The 17150-nt window shown below is 46.7% G+C and overlaps 1 protein-coding gene across 2 annotated transcripts in view; it reads left to right on the forward strand.

The window, feature by feature from the left end:
- Nucleotides 1-2925: 2925 nt before the first annotated feature.
- Nucleotides 2926-17150, forward strand: part of TRANK1 (tetratricopeptide repeat and ankyrin repeat containing 1) — a 417569-nt gene continuing 403344 nt past the window's right edge. Inside the window, exon 1 of one of the 2 annotated variants that reach the window (XM_063922607.1) lies at nt 2926-2973. The gene's annotated coding sequence lies outside the window, so the exon portion shown is untranslated. Of the gene's footprint in view, nt 2974-3200; nt 3310-17150 lie in introns of those variants that run through there. The other variant, XM_063922605.1, reaches the window with a different exon arrangement.

Below are 17150 nucleotides of genomic sequence, written 5' to 3' on the forward strand. Positions count from 1 at the left end.
TTTCTAGAGGTCGGAGGGCGTTTCGGTCCACAGGTAGGAGGACGGCACTCAGCAATCTCTTTCCTCCTAGGTCGTCGTGTCCGGGTCCGACGGAAGAGTTGCCAGGTCCGTTGAATGTTCCGGTACCTGAAGGTGAGAGAGAGAGCGGTGCCTGGTGAGTACAGAGTCTACACCTGCACGGCAGCAGGCACCACACGCACCCCGCAGCCGCACCTCTCACACCTTCCCCACGAGGCATGCGCCTTATGTACATATTGGAAAAATGGGGGGGAGGGGGACGCCAATACTCTCTCTGGTACAGGGCACCAAAAAGTGTAGTTACGGCTCTGTATGGCATTACACATGGGGTCAGGGAAGAGAGTTATCAGAGAAGCCCTTCTTCCTCCCTCTCAGTAGCCTGATGGTCTTGCTCCACCTCCTCTTCAGCACATGGTCCTAGGACTATGTAATACTAATTTATAAAGCAGAAGATCAGTGTGGTGTCTAATGTGCTGCTGCATATGCGGGATTTTGGGTTAAATATCAGAATATGTTGTTCTTTGGAAAGTTACAGTTGAAAGTGCGGTTCTAACAGGATGTATGTGGATTTACCAACTTACGCATTCACAAACTGGTCTTAGGGGGACATGTACTAAGCAGTGATAAAAGTGGAGAAGAGAGCCAGTGGAGAAGTTGCTCATGGCAACCAATCAGCTGCTCTGTATAATTTTATAGTATGCAAATTATAAATGTTACGTCAATGCTGATTGGTTGCCATGGGTAACATCTCCACTGGCTCACTTCTCTACTTTTATAACTGCTTAGTACATGTGCCTCTTAGACACAGGGGGGAGATCACATCAGCATTACATTAATGCTGATAATGGATACTTATCAAGGTGCAACACCTCTCTTGGGATGGTCTTCAGTATGCCGGCTGTTGGGATCCCGGCGCCCAGTATACCGGCGCCGGAATCCCGACAGCCGACATACCGACACTTATTCTCCTTCATGGGGGTCCACGCCCCCCCTGGAGGTAGAATAAAATAGCGTGGCGCGCGTAGCGCGCCACCGTGCCCGCAGCGAGCCCGCAAGGAGCTCATTTGCGCTCGCCACACTGTCGATAAGCCAGCAGTCGGGCTCACGATGACGGTATGCTGGTCGCCGGGAGCCCGACCGCCGGCATCCCATACTACACCCCTCTCTTGTGACTGACAAATTTGTAAAGATCAGCGGAAACATTCCATTATGCTGTAAAATGGTCAAAACAGAAAGTGGTTTGGCAGCAAACAATAGTTGAGATTGATAAATATACCCTTTGTCGTGCATCCGTTGGTCTCAACAACCATATAATATTTTGACAGCCAATTACATTATGTATACTCTGACACACACATCCCAACATAAGTGTCTTTGAAATTGGGACATGTCACTGTGGCATTAATGATATGCTGACATTGTCACTCAAGTGGAGGTGTATTATCACCATGAGTTCCAGTCCCGGCTTCCTTCTACCCTTGAATTTTTGTGTGCACCATAGGCAGCTGCTCGCTGTATTTGCTTACTATGTTGAGTGGGGACATACGTTCTATCTTCCCTGGATGCAGGACAAGAGTGCAGACTGTCGTGGTGGCACGATGGGATGTGGGAGCCATGCACTGACATGAACATTTCCCAGACTAACCTATGGGGTAAATTTAGAATACAGCACCATCTATATGGGATTTGTATATTCTACCTGTCATTGTACAGTTTCCTCCTACAATAAAAAAAACAACCTATAAGCACCAATAGGACGGGGGCTGATGTATATGATTTTGTAATCTCACTGCAGCAATACGTATTATCGTGGTGGTATATGAATAGCTGATAATGAAAATAATAATATTTATGGTTGGTTAAGTTACACAGACAATCAGCTCCTCACTGCAATGTTACAGGCTGTGGGCCTAATTCAGGTTGAATCGTTATTGAGACAGAAATTGCAATCGTCTCAAAACTGCTACTGCTGAAAATCGCATATGAAGAGCCGCCATAAATGGTAAAGGACGACCAGACACGATCGCATATCTGAGTATGCATCAGCATACCTCCCAACATGATCCTCTCCAGGAGGGACAGAATGCTCTGCTCCTGGACTTCCCTCTTAATGTATGATTGCCAGCACCTGTGCTGAAACACCTTTCTTATCCATTAACCTGTTCAACACAGGTGCCAGCAATCATACATTAAGCGAAAAGTCCAGAAGCAGAGCATTGTCCCCCTCCTGGAGCAGGTCATGTTGGGAGGTATGCATCAGCAGAATTGCGATGCAAATGCCAATTCCGAGTACCATCGACAGTTGCGGATGACCCAGGGCTACTCATAATAATGAGAATGCAATCGCACGGCGCAATGTTTTTAATTGCTAGCATTTGCAACTGACGTCAGATACCCCCCACCACCGAAAACAGACATGACCCGCCTGCCCACTCCACAGAAGAGCCATGTTAACACCCACGAACGGTCACTTCCTGACAATCAAATTGCGATTGCATTTCACTAAACCTGCGATTGCATTGTAGATTTCGTGCACTTGCAGTACGTTCGCAACGCATGCGTGATTTTGTAATTTTGCAACTGAAGCTGAATAAGGCCCATTGTCTGAAAAATGACAGGAGCTGCATACCCTCCAACATGACCCACCCCACTAGGTACAAAATGCTCTGTTTCTGGACTTCCCTCTTAATTTATTATTGCAATCACCTATGAAGAAACAGCTTTCTTATCATTTAACTAGTTCAACACATGTGATGGAAATTATAAATTAAGAGGGAAGTCCAGGAACAGAGCATTTTGTACCTAGTGGGGCGGGTCATGTTGGAGGGTTTGGAGCTGGTTGGTTGGTATTCTATATCAGTCCACTTTATCTCTCTCCAAGGCTATAGAGACCATACTGTCACCTGTTCTCAAGAATGGATATCCTTAAAACCTGGAGTGTAATGGCAGAGATTGGTAAATTCTTTAGGAACTATAATGATGGCACAGTAAAAAAAAAAAAAGAGCATGAGTATTTAAAGATGTTTAAACTGCAAAATGGTATTATATATGCTTTAATAAAACAGCTTAATCCAAAGATTAAAATGCAGTGTTCAGGCGCAAACATGCAAATTAGAATTGTTGCATGGAATGTCTCCACCAGGGAAGGTTTTTATTTCTGCACCTGCTGGCCAAGCTTTACTGCAGGAGGACCAAAGTTGCATCTCAAGTTTCTGGTGGGAATTTCTTCTTTGTTACACCAGATCCCCATGTTGTGCAACATGGCTTAAATTTGCTCCAATACTGTTTCAGGTAAAGATCTATATTTTACACTTAGAACTTTTATTAACACCAGTACAGAAGTCAGCAGCACATATTTCAGTGACATAAACATTGATTATTGCTGTTAGGCATCTAGGCAATGTGTAAATGCTTTACTTTCTGCACTGCTTGTCCACTTTGTTAAAAGGCCAGACTCTTTTTCTGTTTAACTCTATTTTTAATTAATATTATGACTGTGTAAGATATAAAGCACATAAATGCAATGTATAAAGTACGAAAATAAATTTCTCTTACGTCCTAGAGGATGCTGGGGACTCCGTAAGGACCATGGGGTATAGATGGGCTCCCCAGGAGACATGGGCACTATAAAGAACTCTTAGTATGGGTGTGCACTGGCTCCTCCCTCTATGCCCCTCCTCCAGACCTCAGTTAGATTCTGTGCCCAGAGGAGAATGGGTGCACTACAGGGGAGCTCTACTGAGTTTCTCTGATAAAAGAATTTTGTTAGTTTTTTTATTTTCAGGGAGCACTGCTGGCAACAGGCTTCTGCATCGTGGGACTGAGGAGAGAGAAGCAGACCTACTTAAGTGATAGGCTCTGCTTCTTAGGCTACTGGACACCATTAGCTCCAGAGGGATCGGAACGCAGGTCTCCCCCCGCCGTTCGTCCCAGAGCCGCGCCGCCGTCCTCCTCGCAGAGCCGGAAGATAGAAGTCGGGTGAGTATAAGAAGAAATTAGACTTCAAAGGCGGCAGAAGAATTCAGATCTTCCCTGAGGTAAGCGGGCAGCGGTAACGCTGCGCGCCATTGCTCACACACTGACAGGCACTGATGGGTGCAGGGCGCAGGGGGGGCGCCCTGGGCAGCAATATAAACCTCTGGACTGGCATTTTTAACATATGGGCTGCAGGGGCGGAGCTTGGTCTCACAGCACTAACCAGCGCCATTTTCTCCACAGTCCTCTGCAGAGAAGCTGGCTCCCCGGACTCTCCCCTGCTGAACGGTGATACAGGGCTGAAAAAGAGGGGGGAGGGGGTCACATGTAGGCGCAGTGAGTGTATATCACAGTTATTATATATAAAAGCGCTTTATCTGGGAATTGGTTCCAGTGTCAGTTGGCGCTGGGTGTGTGCTGGCATACTCTCTCTCTGTCTCTCCAAAGGGCTTTGTTGGGGAACTGTCCCCTTATAGATATATCCCTCTGTGTGTGTGGGGGTGTCGGTACGCGTGTGTCGGCATGTCTGAAGCGGAAGGCTCATCCAAGGAGGAGGTGGAGCAGATGATTGTGGTGTCTCCGTCGGCAACGCCGACTCATGATTGGTATGATATGTGGAATATTTTAAATGCAAATGTGACCTTATTACATAAGAGAATGGACAAAGCTGAGTCCAGGGAAACAGCAGGGAGTCAATCCACGGATTTGACTGGGTCACAGGGCCCGTCAGGGTCTCAAAAGCGTCCCCTATCCCAAATAGCAGACACTGATACTGACACGGATTCTGACTCCAGTGTCGACTATGATGAGGCAAGGTTACACCCAAAGGTGGCCAAAAGTATTCATTATATGATTATAGCAATAAAAGATGTTTTGCATATCACAGATGAACCCTCTGTCCCTGACACGAGGGTGCGCATGTATAAGGAAAAGAAACCGGAGGTAACTTTTCCTCCATCTCATGAACTGAACAAATTATTTGAAAAAGCTTGGGAAACTCCAGACAAAAAACTGCATATTCCCAAGAGGATCCTTATGGCGTATCCTTTCCCTGCAAAGGACAGGGTACGGGGGGAATCCTCGCCCACGGTGGACAAGGCTTTAACGCGTCTGTCCAAGAAGGTGGCGCTACCGTCTCCAGACACCGCAGCCCTCAAGGATCCTGCGGATCGTAGACAGGAAACTACCTTAAAATCTATTTATACACATACGGGTGCTTTGCTCAGGCCGGCATTAGCATTGGCATGGGTTTGTAGCGCAGTTGCAGCGTGGACAGATACCTTATTAGCTGACATTGATACCCTGGACAAGGATACCATTTTACTGACTTTAGGTCACATTAAAGACGCAGTCTTATATATGAGAGATGCTCAAAGAGACGTGGGGCTGCTTGGTTCCAGAGCCAACGCCATGGCAGTTTCGGCGAGACGAGCTCTGTGGACCCGCCAATGGTCGGGTGATGCCGACTCAAAGAAGCATATGGAGGTTTTACCTTACAAGGGTGAAGTTTTGTTTGGGGATGGTCTCGCGGACCTGGTTTCCACAGCTACCGCTGGTAAATCTACATTTTTGCCTTTTGTTCCCCCACAGCAAAAGAAAACTCCACAATATCATTTGCAGTCCTTTCGGTCGCATAAGTCCAGAAGAGGTCGGGACTCCTCTTTCCTCGCCAGAGGTAAGGGTAGAGGTAAGAGAACACCTGCTTCGGCTAGTTCCCAGGAGCAGAAGTCCTCCTCGGCTTCTGCTAAATCCACCGCATGACGCTGGGGCTCCAGTGAGGGAGTCCGCACCGGTGGGGGCACGTCTTCGACTCTTCAGCCAGGTCTGGGCTCGGTCAGACGTGGATCCTTGGGCGTTGGAATTTGTATCCCAAGGTTACAAACTGGAGTTCGAAGAGGTGCCCCCTCGCCGATTTTTCAAGTCGGCCTTGCCAGCCCCTTCCCCGGAGAGGGAAGTAGTATTAGATGCAATTCAAAAGCTGTGTCAACAGCAAGTGATTGTTAAGGTTCCCCTGGTCCAACAGGGAAAAGGGTACTATTCAACCCTGTTCGTGGTCCCGAAGCCGGATGGTTCGGTCAGACCCATTTTAAATCTAAAATCCCTAAACCTGTACTTGAAAAAGTTCAAATTCAAGATGGAATCACTCCGGGCTGTGATATCCAGTCTGGAAGGAGGGGATTTTATGGTGTCGCTGGACGTGAAGGATGCCTACCTTCATGTCCCCATATTTCCTCCTCATCAGGAGTACCTGAGGTTCGCGGTACAGGACTGTCATTACCAGTTTCAGACGTTGCCGTTTGGGCTTTCCACGGCCCCGAGGATTTTCACCAAAGTGATGGCGGAAATTATGGTGCTCCTGCGCAGGCAGGGAGTCACAATTATCCCGTACTTGGACGATCTCCTGATAAAGGCGAGATCAATTGCTGAAAAGCATGTCGCTCTCCCTGAGAGTGTTACAACAACACGGTTAGATTCTCAATCTGCCAAAGTCACAGTTGATTCCAACGACTCAACTATCATTCCTAGGCATGATTCTGGACACGGAACAGAAGAGGGTTTTTCTACCAATGGAAAAAGCCCAGGATCTCCAGAACATGGTCAGGGACCTGCTAAAACCAAAAAGAGTGTCTGTTCATCAATGCACTCGAGTTCTGGGAAAAATGGTGGCAGCCTACGAGGCCATCCCCTTCGGCAGGTTCCATGCAAGGACGTTTCAGTGGGACCTTCTGGACAAGTGGTCAGGGTCCCATCTGCAACTACATCAAAAGATAAGCCTGTCCCCCAGGGCCAGGGTGTCTCTCCTCTGGTGGCTGCAGAGTGCTCACCTTCTAGAGGGTCGTAGGTTCGGCATTCAAGACTGGGTTCTGGTGACCACGGACGCGAGCCTCCGAGGATGGGAAGCAGTCACAAAAGGAAGAAATTTTCGGGGTCTATGGTCAAGCCAGGAGGCTTGTCTACACATCAACGTGCCGGAATTGAGGGCCATATACAACGGCGTACGACAAGCAGAGTATCTTCTTCGCGACCTACCGGTTCTGATTCAATCAGACAACGTCACAGCCGTGGCTCATGTAAACCGCCAAGGTGGGACAAGGAGCAGAGTGGCAATGGCGGAAGCCACCAGAATTCTGCACTGGGCGGAAAATCACGTAAGCATTCTGTCAGCAGTCTTCATACCGGGAGTAGACAACTGGGAAGCAGACTTCCTCAGCAGACACGATCTCCATCCAGGAGAGTGGGGACTTCATCAAGAGGTCTTTGCAGAGATAACAAGTCTTTGGGGACTTCCTCAAATAGACATGATGGCGTCACGCCTCAAAAAAAAGCTTCGGTGGTATTGTGCCAGGTCAAGAGACCCTTAGGCAGTAGCGGTAGACGCCCTAGTGACACCATGGGTGTTTCAGTCGGTCTATGTGTTCCCTCCTCTGCCTCTCATCTCAAAAGTGTAAGACGAAACAGAGTACAGACAATACTCATTGTTCCAGATTGGCCTAGAAGGGCCTGGTATTCGGATCTTCAGGAGATGCTCACAAAAGATCTGTGGCCTCTTCCTCTCAGGGAAGACCTGTTGCAGCAGGGGCCTTGCATGTTCCAAGACTTATCTTGGTTGCGTTTGACGGCATGGCGGTTGAACACCGAATCCTAGCTGAGAAAGGTATTCCGGAGGAAGTTATCCCTACTCTGATAAAGGCTACGAAGAAGGTAACGGAGAAGCATTATCACCATATCTGGAGGAAGTATGTAACTTTGTGTGAAACCAAGAATGCTCCTACGGAAGATTTCCATCTGGGCCGTTTTCTTCACTTCCTACAGACAGGAGTGGATATGGGCCTAAAGTTAGGCTCCATTAAGGTACAGATTTCGGCCCTATCTATATTCTTTCAGAAGGAATTGGCTTCTCTCCCAGAAGTCCAGACTTTTGTAAAGGGAGTGCTGCACATCCAGCCTCCTTTTGTGCCACCAGTGGCACCATGGGACCTTAACGTGGTGTTACAGTTCCTTAAATCACACTGGTTTGAACCCCTTTAAACGGTTGAATTAAAATTTCTCACCTGGAAGGTGGTCATGTTATTAGCCTTGGCATCTGCAAGGCGGGTGTCAGAGTTGGCGGCCTTGTCTCACAAGAGCCCCTACTTGATTTTTTCATGTGGATAGAGCGTAATTGAGGACTCGTCCTCAATTTTTGCCTAAGGTGGTTTCTTCATTTCATATGAACCAACCTATTGTGGTACCTGTGGCTACGAGTGACTTGGAGGACTCCAAGTCCCTGGATGTAGTCAGGGCCTTAAAAATCTATGTAGCCAAGGACGGCTAGGGTTAGGAAGACAGAGGCTTTGTTTGTCCTGTATGCAGCCGACAAGGTTGGCGCGCCTGCTTCTAAGCAGACTATTGCTCGCTGGATCTGTCACACGATTCAGCAGGCTCATTCTACGGCTGGATTGCCGTTACCAAATTCGGTAAAGGCCCATTCCACTAGGAAGGTGGGCTCTTCTTGGGCGGCTGCCCGAGGTGTCTCGGCATTACAGTTGTGCCGAGCAGCTACTTGGTCGGGTTCAAACACTTTTGCAAAATTCTACAAGTTTGATACCCTGGCTGATGAGGACCTCGCGTTTGCTCAATCGGTGCTGCAGAGTCGTCCGCACTCTCCCGCCCGGTTTGGACCTTTGGTATAAACCCCATGGTCCTTACGGAGTCCCCAGCATCCTCTAGGATGTAAGAGAAAATAAGATTTTAAACCTACCGGTAAATCTTTTTCTCCTAGTCCGTAGAGGATGCTGGGTGCCCGTCCCAGTGCGGACTAAATCTGCAAGACTTGTATATAGTTATTGCTTACATAAGGGTTATGTTACAGTTGAGATCGGTCGTTGACTGATGCTGTTTTTGTTCTTACTGTTAACTGGTTGCGTATATTCCAGGTTATACGGTGTGGTTAGTGTGGGCTGGTATGAATCTTGCCCTTAGATTACAAAATCCTTTCCTCATATTGTCCATCTCCTCTGGGCACAGTTTCTCTGAGGTATGGAGGAGGGACATAGAGGGAGGAGCCAGTGCACACCCATACTAAAATTTCTTCATAGTGCCCATGTCTCCTGCAGAGCCTGTCTATACCCCATGGTCCTTACGGAGTCCCCAGCATCCTCTACGGACTAGGAGAAAAAGATTTACTGGTAGGTTTAAAATCTTATTTTTTCAAAATTTGATACTTTCCATACGTATATGATGCTGTACATGCATGTAAAACCGTATGACCTATTTTACACTCCTCTGTTGGGTAGCCAGATGAATAAAGGTGAGTAGAAGGGGGTTGGGAGTTATAAAAGGGATATGGGGAGAACAACTGTGGTTCACATACCTTGCACTTTGCATAAAGCGAGATGAGGGGAAATGTAATAGGATGTGATTTTTGGGTGAGATGGTATTTGCTGGTTGTACAGTAACAGAATGCGAGTACAGTCTAACTTGTTAGAATCTTGTCCCCAACTTTTTCAGTGTGGCTCAATCCGCCCTCAAAATGTTTCTAATATTAAACATGTTGTCGGATGTAGTAGTGTGTTAGTTGTTACATACAGTAGCTGAAATTGTACCAGAATAAGTTGCAGGAGTATAGACTGCTTCAGAGGGCAGCATGATGGCTGCTCATACCACCATCTTGCTTTGCTCCATATGTGTAGATGCACTTAAATATAAATAAAGGAAAAAAGTGCGCGGGGTTCCCCTCTAAGCTCAAACAATGAGCATTTCTGCCTAGGATGGTATAGGACAAATCAGGGGGGGAGGGGATTGAAAAGATGGCCCGGGATTGGCCACCCTACTACTAGCCCTAGGCCAATTGTCTCTTCTCTGTACCCCTGGTGGCAGTGTGTATGGAGATAACGCGTGTAATTTAATAAACAATATTGTTTCTCCTTCGTCCTAGAGGATGCTGGGGACTCCAAAAGGACCTTGGGGTATAGACGGGATCCGCAGGAGACATGGGCACACTATAAGACTTTGAATGGGTGTGACCTGGCTCCTCCCTCTATGCCCCTCCTCCAGACCTTAGTAAGATTCTGTGCCCAGAGGAGACTGGTCACACTATAGGGGAGCTCTACTGAGTTTCTCTAAACGACTTTTGTTAGGTTTATTTTTTTCAGGGAGCACTGCTGGCAACAGGCTCCCTGCATCGTGGGACTGAGGGGAGAGAAGCAGACCTACTTCTGTGAGACTGATAGGCTCTGCTTCTTAGGCTACTGGACACCATTAGCTCCATAGGGTCCGATCACTTGGGTCGCCTAGCTGCTCGTTCCCGGAGCCGCGCCGCCGTCCCCCTCACAGAGCCAGAAGATTAAAGCCAGGTGAGTAACCGAAGCAAAGAAGACATCGGAAGGCGGCAGAAGACTTCAGTCTTCCTGAGGTACTGCGCAGCGCGCCATTGCTCCTGCTGACACAGGCACTGCATGGGTGCAGGGCGCAGGGGGGGCGCCCTGGGCTGCAATATAAACCTCTTTTGGCCAATATCTGGCTAAAATAAAGTTCATAGGCACTGTTTTGAGACCCCCGCCAGTATAATTATAGCGGGACCGAAGCGCACCTTGTAGGGGACGGGGCTTCCTACTCAGCTCTGACCAGCGCTATTTTCTCTCCACAGCTTGCTGCAGAGACGCTGCTCCTGGCCCTTCCACTGCTGTCACAAGTAACAGGGTGCTAAAAACGAAGGGGAGGCACATAATTTGGTGATTGGTTGTATTATATTACAAGCGCTTATAGGTCTGGGGCATTTTATTTTCAGACTGGTGTGAGCTGGCAAACTCCTTCTCTGTCTCTCTGAAAGGCCTTATTGTGGGTCTGTCCCCTTTAGCCCAGTGTGTGTTGGGGTGTCGGTACGTGTGTGTCGACATAGCAGAAACCGAATGCTCTTCCCAGGAGGAGGTTAGTGTGAGAGCTGAACAAAATGAAGGAGTGACTCTGTCTGCACCGCCGACTGCTGATTGGGTTGATATGTGGAATGTGTTGAATAGCAGTGTGGCTTTGTTGCACAAGAGGTTGGACAAATCTGAGTCTCAGAACCAAGTATGGAGGCAATCCATGTGAGACGTGGTACCACACTCTCAGGCCCCCTCGGGGTCCCAAAAACGTTCATTTACCCAGATAGCAGACACTGATACCGACACGGATTCTGATTCCAGTGTCGACTATAATGATGCGAAGTTACATCCTAAGGTGGCTAAGAGTATTCAGTACATGATTGTGGCTATAAAAGACGTGTTACATATTACGGAAGACCCCGTTGTCCCTGAGACAAGGGTCTGTATGTATAAGGGGAAGAAACCGGAGGTTACGTTCTCTCCCTCTCATGAACTGAATGCCCTTTTTAAAAAAGCCTGGGAAACGCCAGACAAGAGGTGGCAAATTCCCGGGAGAATTGCTATGGCATACCCGTTTCCTTCTCAGGATAGGGTTGGGTGGGAGACGACACCCACGGTAGACAAAGCTCTAGCGCGCTTATCCAAGAAAGTGGCACTACCATCTCCTGAAATGGCGTCCCTTAAAGATCCTGCTGATCGGAGACAGGAAGCTACCTTGAAATCTATTTGTCACGACAGGTACACTCCTCAGAATAGCTGTCGCTTCGGCGTGGGTGAGTAACGCGATTGAAAAGTGGGCGGATAACTTGTCATCGGACATAGACACCCTGGATCGAGATAGCGTGCTGTTGACTCTGGGTCATACCAGGGACGCTGCAGTCTAGTTAAAAGAGATGGCGAGGGATATTGGCCTCTTGGGATCAAGGGTCAATGCCATGGCAGTCTCGGCTAGAAGGGCGTTGTGGACTCATCAATAGAATGGTGATGCTGATTCTAAGAAGGCTATGGAAGCTCTGCCCTACAAGGGTGGGGTTTTGTTTGGTGAAGGCCTCGCGGACCTGGTTCTACAGCTACTGCGGGTAAGTCCTCTTTTCTGCCTTTTGTTCCTCCACAGCAAAAGAAAACGCCTCCATATCAAATGCAGTCCTTTCGGTCGCAGAAATTCCGGAAAGGACGTGGGTCAACCTTCCTTGCGGCAAGAGCTAAGGGAAGGGGAAAAAGATCGCCGGCTGTGGCAAGCTCCCAGGAGCAGAAGTCCTCCCCGGTGATAAAGCAAAATATTTATCTTATAACATTCACTATATATTGGTAAGAGACTCAGTACGCAATGGGCGTACGGGGTACCGTAAGGGTACGCACTTAGCGTAGCAGACGCTAGGCCGTGGTCGAGACGCACGAGCGACACGTTCGCTCACGGCTTACGCTGGGTATCGAGCACGCTATAGGCGGTCCGAGTACCGTAATGCTACGCTACTAGCGTAGCGGACGCTGTGCCCACAAGAGGAACACGAGCGGCACAGACGCTCACAGGATGACACACAGTAAACCTTGTATGCAACACAATGAAAGGCTGAGCCTATACTGTAAACCTTGGTTTTGTAATGTGAACACAATGCAATGCTAATTAACCTCTATTATATAAAAGCCGCTTGAGCGATTGAGACGCTCTGAATACTCTCAGCAATGTAATAAACACACAATACCTTGCTAAGGTTCCAAAACCTTTACTAACGAGATTTAGTTATGTAAAAAGGGAAAATACAGTTAACTTCTTATACACTACAGACTAACATCAATATCTAAGCATAATAACTACACATATACAATATACAACAGCGTAACAATAACAGAGAGAGAGAGAGAGTATGGCAAAATCAAACAGAGAACAAGTTGGTTACAGAGAAACACTTACACACTGGGGAATGATCGCTGCGCAGTCCTGGTCACCAGCTCTCAAGTTAGTCAGTGATGAAAACCTTTTGTGGAGAGTAGACTGAGCTGGCCCAAACTGGCTGCCTTATATACACTGCATACAGTACACTACAAAGGGGCCTACAATCTCATTGTTCATTGGACACAGGAATCTGTCTTCACATTATAACAAAAGGTCATAGGTTGATTCAAACAGGTGGGCTGTGACTATTTCATACTGCTCAGGTGGGAGGGAATCTCAGGATTCCCGCCGCATAGATAATGAACTGCAAATATAGTAACTGTCCATAAACTTCTTATAAACATAACTATTCGCAGGAGCGATTAATTTCTCTCAAACCAATACCGGAATGTTTCTAATAATATACTCTACCGTTGCATACCAAACACCACTGCTCAAAACCTGTCTGACCCTTCGTATCATGTAAAGAGGGATTTCTCTGTCCATGAACCAGCTACACTAAACAAACTTACTGATATTATTAAGGAGACCATAACCTACAAAATGCACTATTTGGATTAACTATATGACAATTGAGTCGCCCGCCAGACGCACACAAACTCTACCGTAAATGCACATACCACGCGCTTGAGCGCATGTCCGTGGAGGCGCCGTCACGCAACTGCGAATATGCGCACGCACGGGAGAGTGTGCACGTGCAGCGGGCAAGCGCATGGGGTTAGTACAAGGCATGAGAATAACGATATTTTTCGACTTTGACAGTCCACACTTTGGCAGTCACCAATAACTGCCACTTCCTAAACAAAACAAAAAAATATATGTCATCATGTAAACACCTTTTTATGATTGGGTAAGGGGAGGAGAGGAGAAGGTGGGAAAAGTATGACCTAGTGAGATAGTAAAAGCATGTGTGTATGAAATCCATGTTTGAGGGGTCATGTATCATCGTGCCGTACGTGTTTTAAATCAAGCTTCGAGGTATTGCGAAGTATACATTTGAATCCTTCTTATCCCGTATCAAGGGTCTGTGGATGGGCTGTCAAACTCTACCGAGCTCTTTTCGGCTTTTCGTTGCAATAAATGGGGGAGCACATTTAGTTGATGATACATGAAGGGGGGGAACATGTGAGTGCTAATATGTGAGAATCACCTGTCGACTATGTGAGATACTACCTGGAGGTTGTAGAGATGAACATAAGAAACAATCGTTATAAATGCAGTCGTAAACTATGTGAGTTTATATAAACAGTCGCCGATTGAGGTCTTGTCTTGATGTACATGTTGTCTGATGTCTCTCGGTGCTTTTGCTATAAATAGCGAGCAAAAGCTTTTCCATTGTCCATAAAATTACAGTCTCTAAAATATTGGGCTATCGTAAAAGTTAAAGTCACTAGGGATATTGGGGGCTTGTGGCATAAGTTCATCAATGGTCTGTATAAAAGAGGTTGTCAAATTCTTCTTCCAAGCGGATGTCTTTGTACCTTTGAGGAAAACAAAGGAGAAACGGGTGAAAGAAACGGACCGTGGAATCACATTTTCATCACAACATTGTCTCTATCGTTGGGTCATAAATCAAATTAGTTGTTGTTATTACAGTGTCCTCGCTTCTCAGACTCATCACTCTGGTACTACCTTTACACTTCGTTAAAGCCCGAACGCATCTAAATATCAGGCCAACCAATATGACGACTCCCAGAATACACAAGAGAAATTTCCCTACGTCCATTATAGTACCTTGGGCCCATTCTCCTAAACCAGAGAACCAATTTTGTGGGTTCAACCATGACACCCAACTGGTCAGCTCATTACCCACAGCAGCGAGTGTGAGATTGTGTTTCCTTCGATACTCCCACTTCAATTGCAAAATGTCATCCATCTTTTGGTCTATGACCTCGGCCGGGTCCTCGGTGCTGTTTGTAATATACGTGCAGCACTTTACACCATACTGAGTTGCTAGGGTAACACAGTACCCGCCTGTCACTGCTGTGAGATAATTGAGAATCATCCTATGCTGAACCAGCTCTGTTTTGTAGGCTTGTAACTCTTTCCCAGTGTACCTGAACGTGTCGTCATACATTTCGGTGATATTGTCTAACAAGTTCGCTAGCGCAGATATATATTTATAATTTATCACTCCTCTGGCGGTACGAGTGATATCTAACGCGAGTAGGAATTGAATCCCGGTGGATTCATGGATCAGATCAGAGGCCGAGTGCTCTGTCCTCTCTATCAGGTGCCTTTTAACGACGTGCTCGTAATGAGTGTGAGTATAAGGAGCTTGGGCACCGCGGTGAATGTCTTTCATTTTGTTATGGGATACAGTCATTACTTCAGGCAGTACTTTTCCAATGTAACACAATCCCTCTGAGTTTGGGGCAAGCCACTTATACGCCTTTCTCCCGCATATGAAATATGCATCATCGGGGAGAACATATGGGACGGAGTATGACATTACCATGTTACAAATTTTCCATGTGAAATCTCCTAACCCTAACTCTCCCATCTGTCTAGTACACGTATCAGGTTGTACGATATGTGCACAGTATCCTGGTGATACTTCTCCAACTCGCATGGTCCTACTTCCTAGAGTATACCTATACCGGAAATATTTTCCACTGTTGGCGATCTGGCGTATAAGCTCTGTGTCTATGGGCATTCTATCGGCTCTATATGAAAATGTTATGGTTTAATTACTCCATGACACTTCCCAATTTCCCGGCTTTCGGGGATTGGAAATGTTAAAGCATACTAAGGACTTATCCACGTGATACTGGTGGAGCTTCAAACTAGGAGGACTAGAGATATTGAACCTCTTGTCCACCGGCCTCCCACCACTTAACTCAAGTACCTCTCCTACAGTTAAAGGGAATGGTACTAGTCCTGATTTGCTATGACCTTGAGGTACTTGAGAGCATACCCAACAGTCTGTCTGATTTAACACCTTACCCACTAAGGAGTGATAGTCACTCAATGGATGCCGGTCCACGTGGACATTAAAACTGGACTGACATTTCTTGATGCACCCATCCTCAACTATATTGTCACAATGCCTACAGATGCAGTTCTCTTCAGCTAACAATCCTTCACAATTCCTTCTATTGTCAATGCTACCAGATCGTTTTCTGATACTCGCCTTTACTCGGTGATTATGTTGCTCTTGGAAAACTACGCCTCCATCCTGGTCATCAGAACCCATTCCAGATCCTTTCTCGACCTCCATGGTACTCTCACCGAAACAGACTGCTCTGGTCAACAGGAAAATCCGGATCACAGTCTCTTGGGGCAAGTCCATCTTATAGGAGGAAAAGGAGACAAATAAGAAGGGGGAAGGAGAATAGGAGGGAGATGGGAACTGGAGAAAATAACAAAAGGGAAAAAGAAATCTGGCTCGACAAACGCCTCCGGTCTTATTATTCTCAGCGCTCAGGTGTCGTCTCAACCTTCCCGGAACAGACACTCTAGTGATACAACCTCTACCGTCTGTTCTTTATCCCGGGACCTCTCTGGGTCAGCAACCTTTTTACAATGAGACGAATGGACCCAAGTCTCTCTCTCGGCAACCCTCAATGCTGTCGTGCTGGTCAATAAGACTTGATATGGTCCTTCCCATCTGTCAATAAGGCAACCTGAGCGTAGAAAATTCCGTATCATTACATAATCCCCAGGTTCAATGTCATGACAATTACTGTCTGGCAAATCAGGAATCACCAACTTTAGATTATCATTCTGATTCCTCAATTGCTTACTCATTTTAACCAAATACTTTACAGTGACTTCATTGTTACATTTCAAATCATCCTGGGGGTTAATCATAACATGGGGTTGTCGACCAAACAGAATTTCAAAAGGAGACAGATTAAGAGGGGACCTGGGAGTGGTTCTGATGCTGTATAATACGATTGGCAAAGCTTCGGGCCACAACAATCCTGTTTGAGCCATTACCTTGCCTAATTTGTTTTTAATAGTGCTGTTTACTCTTTCCACTTTCGCACTCGCCTGGGGGCGGTACGGAGTGTGCAGCTTACTATTAATTCCCATCAACTTACACATTGCTTGAAAAACTTCACCTGTAAAATGGGTACCCCTATCACTCTCAATGATTCTAGGGATACCGTACCTACACACAAATTCCTGCACAATTTTCTTTGCAGTAAACACAGCGGTATTTGTGGCCGCGGGAAATGCTTCAACCCAATTTGAGAACACGTCAATACAAACCAATACATATTTTAAATTTCTACAAGGTGGCAATTGTATGAAATCAATTTGTATTACCTGGAAAGGACCATCTGTAGGAGGGATATGGGATGGCTCTGTTGGTATTGCTTTTCCGATATTCTTCCTCAAGCAGGTGAGACATGTCATCGCTCTTTTACCCGCATGGGAAGAAAATCCTGGGGCGCACCAATAAGCTCTTA

Source organism: Pseudophryne corroboree, chromosome 5, assembly GCF_028390025.1.
Source record: "Pseudophryne corroboree isolate aPseCor3 chromosome 5, aPseCor3.hap2, whole genome shotgun sequence".
NCBI classification, from domain to species: domain Eukaryota; kingdom Metazoa; phylum Chordata; class Amphibia; order Anura; family Myobatrachidae; genus Pseudophryne; species Pseudophryne corroboree.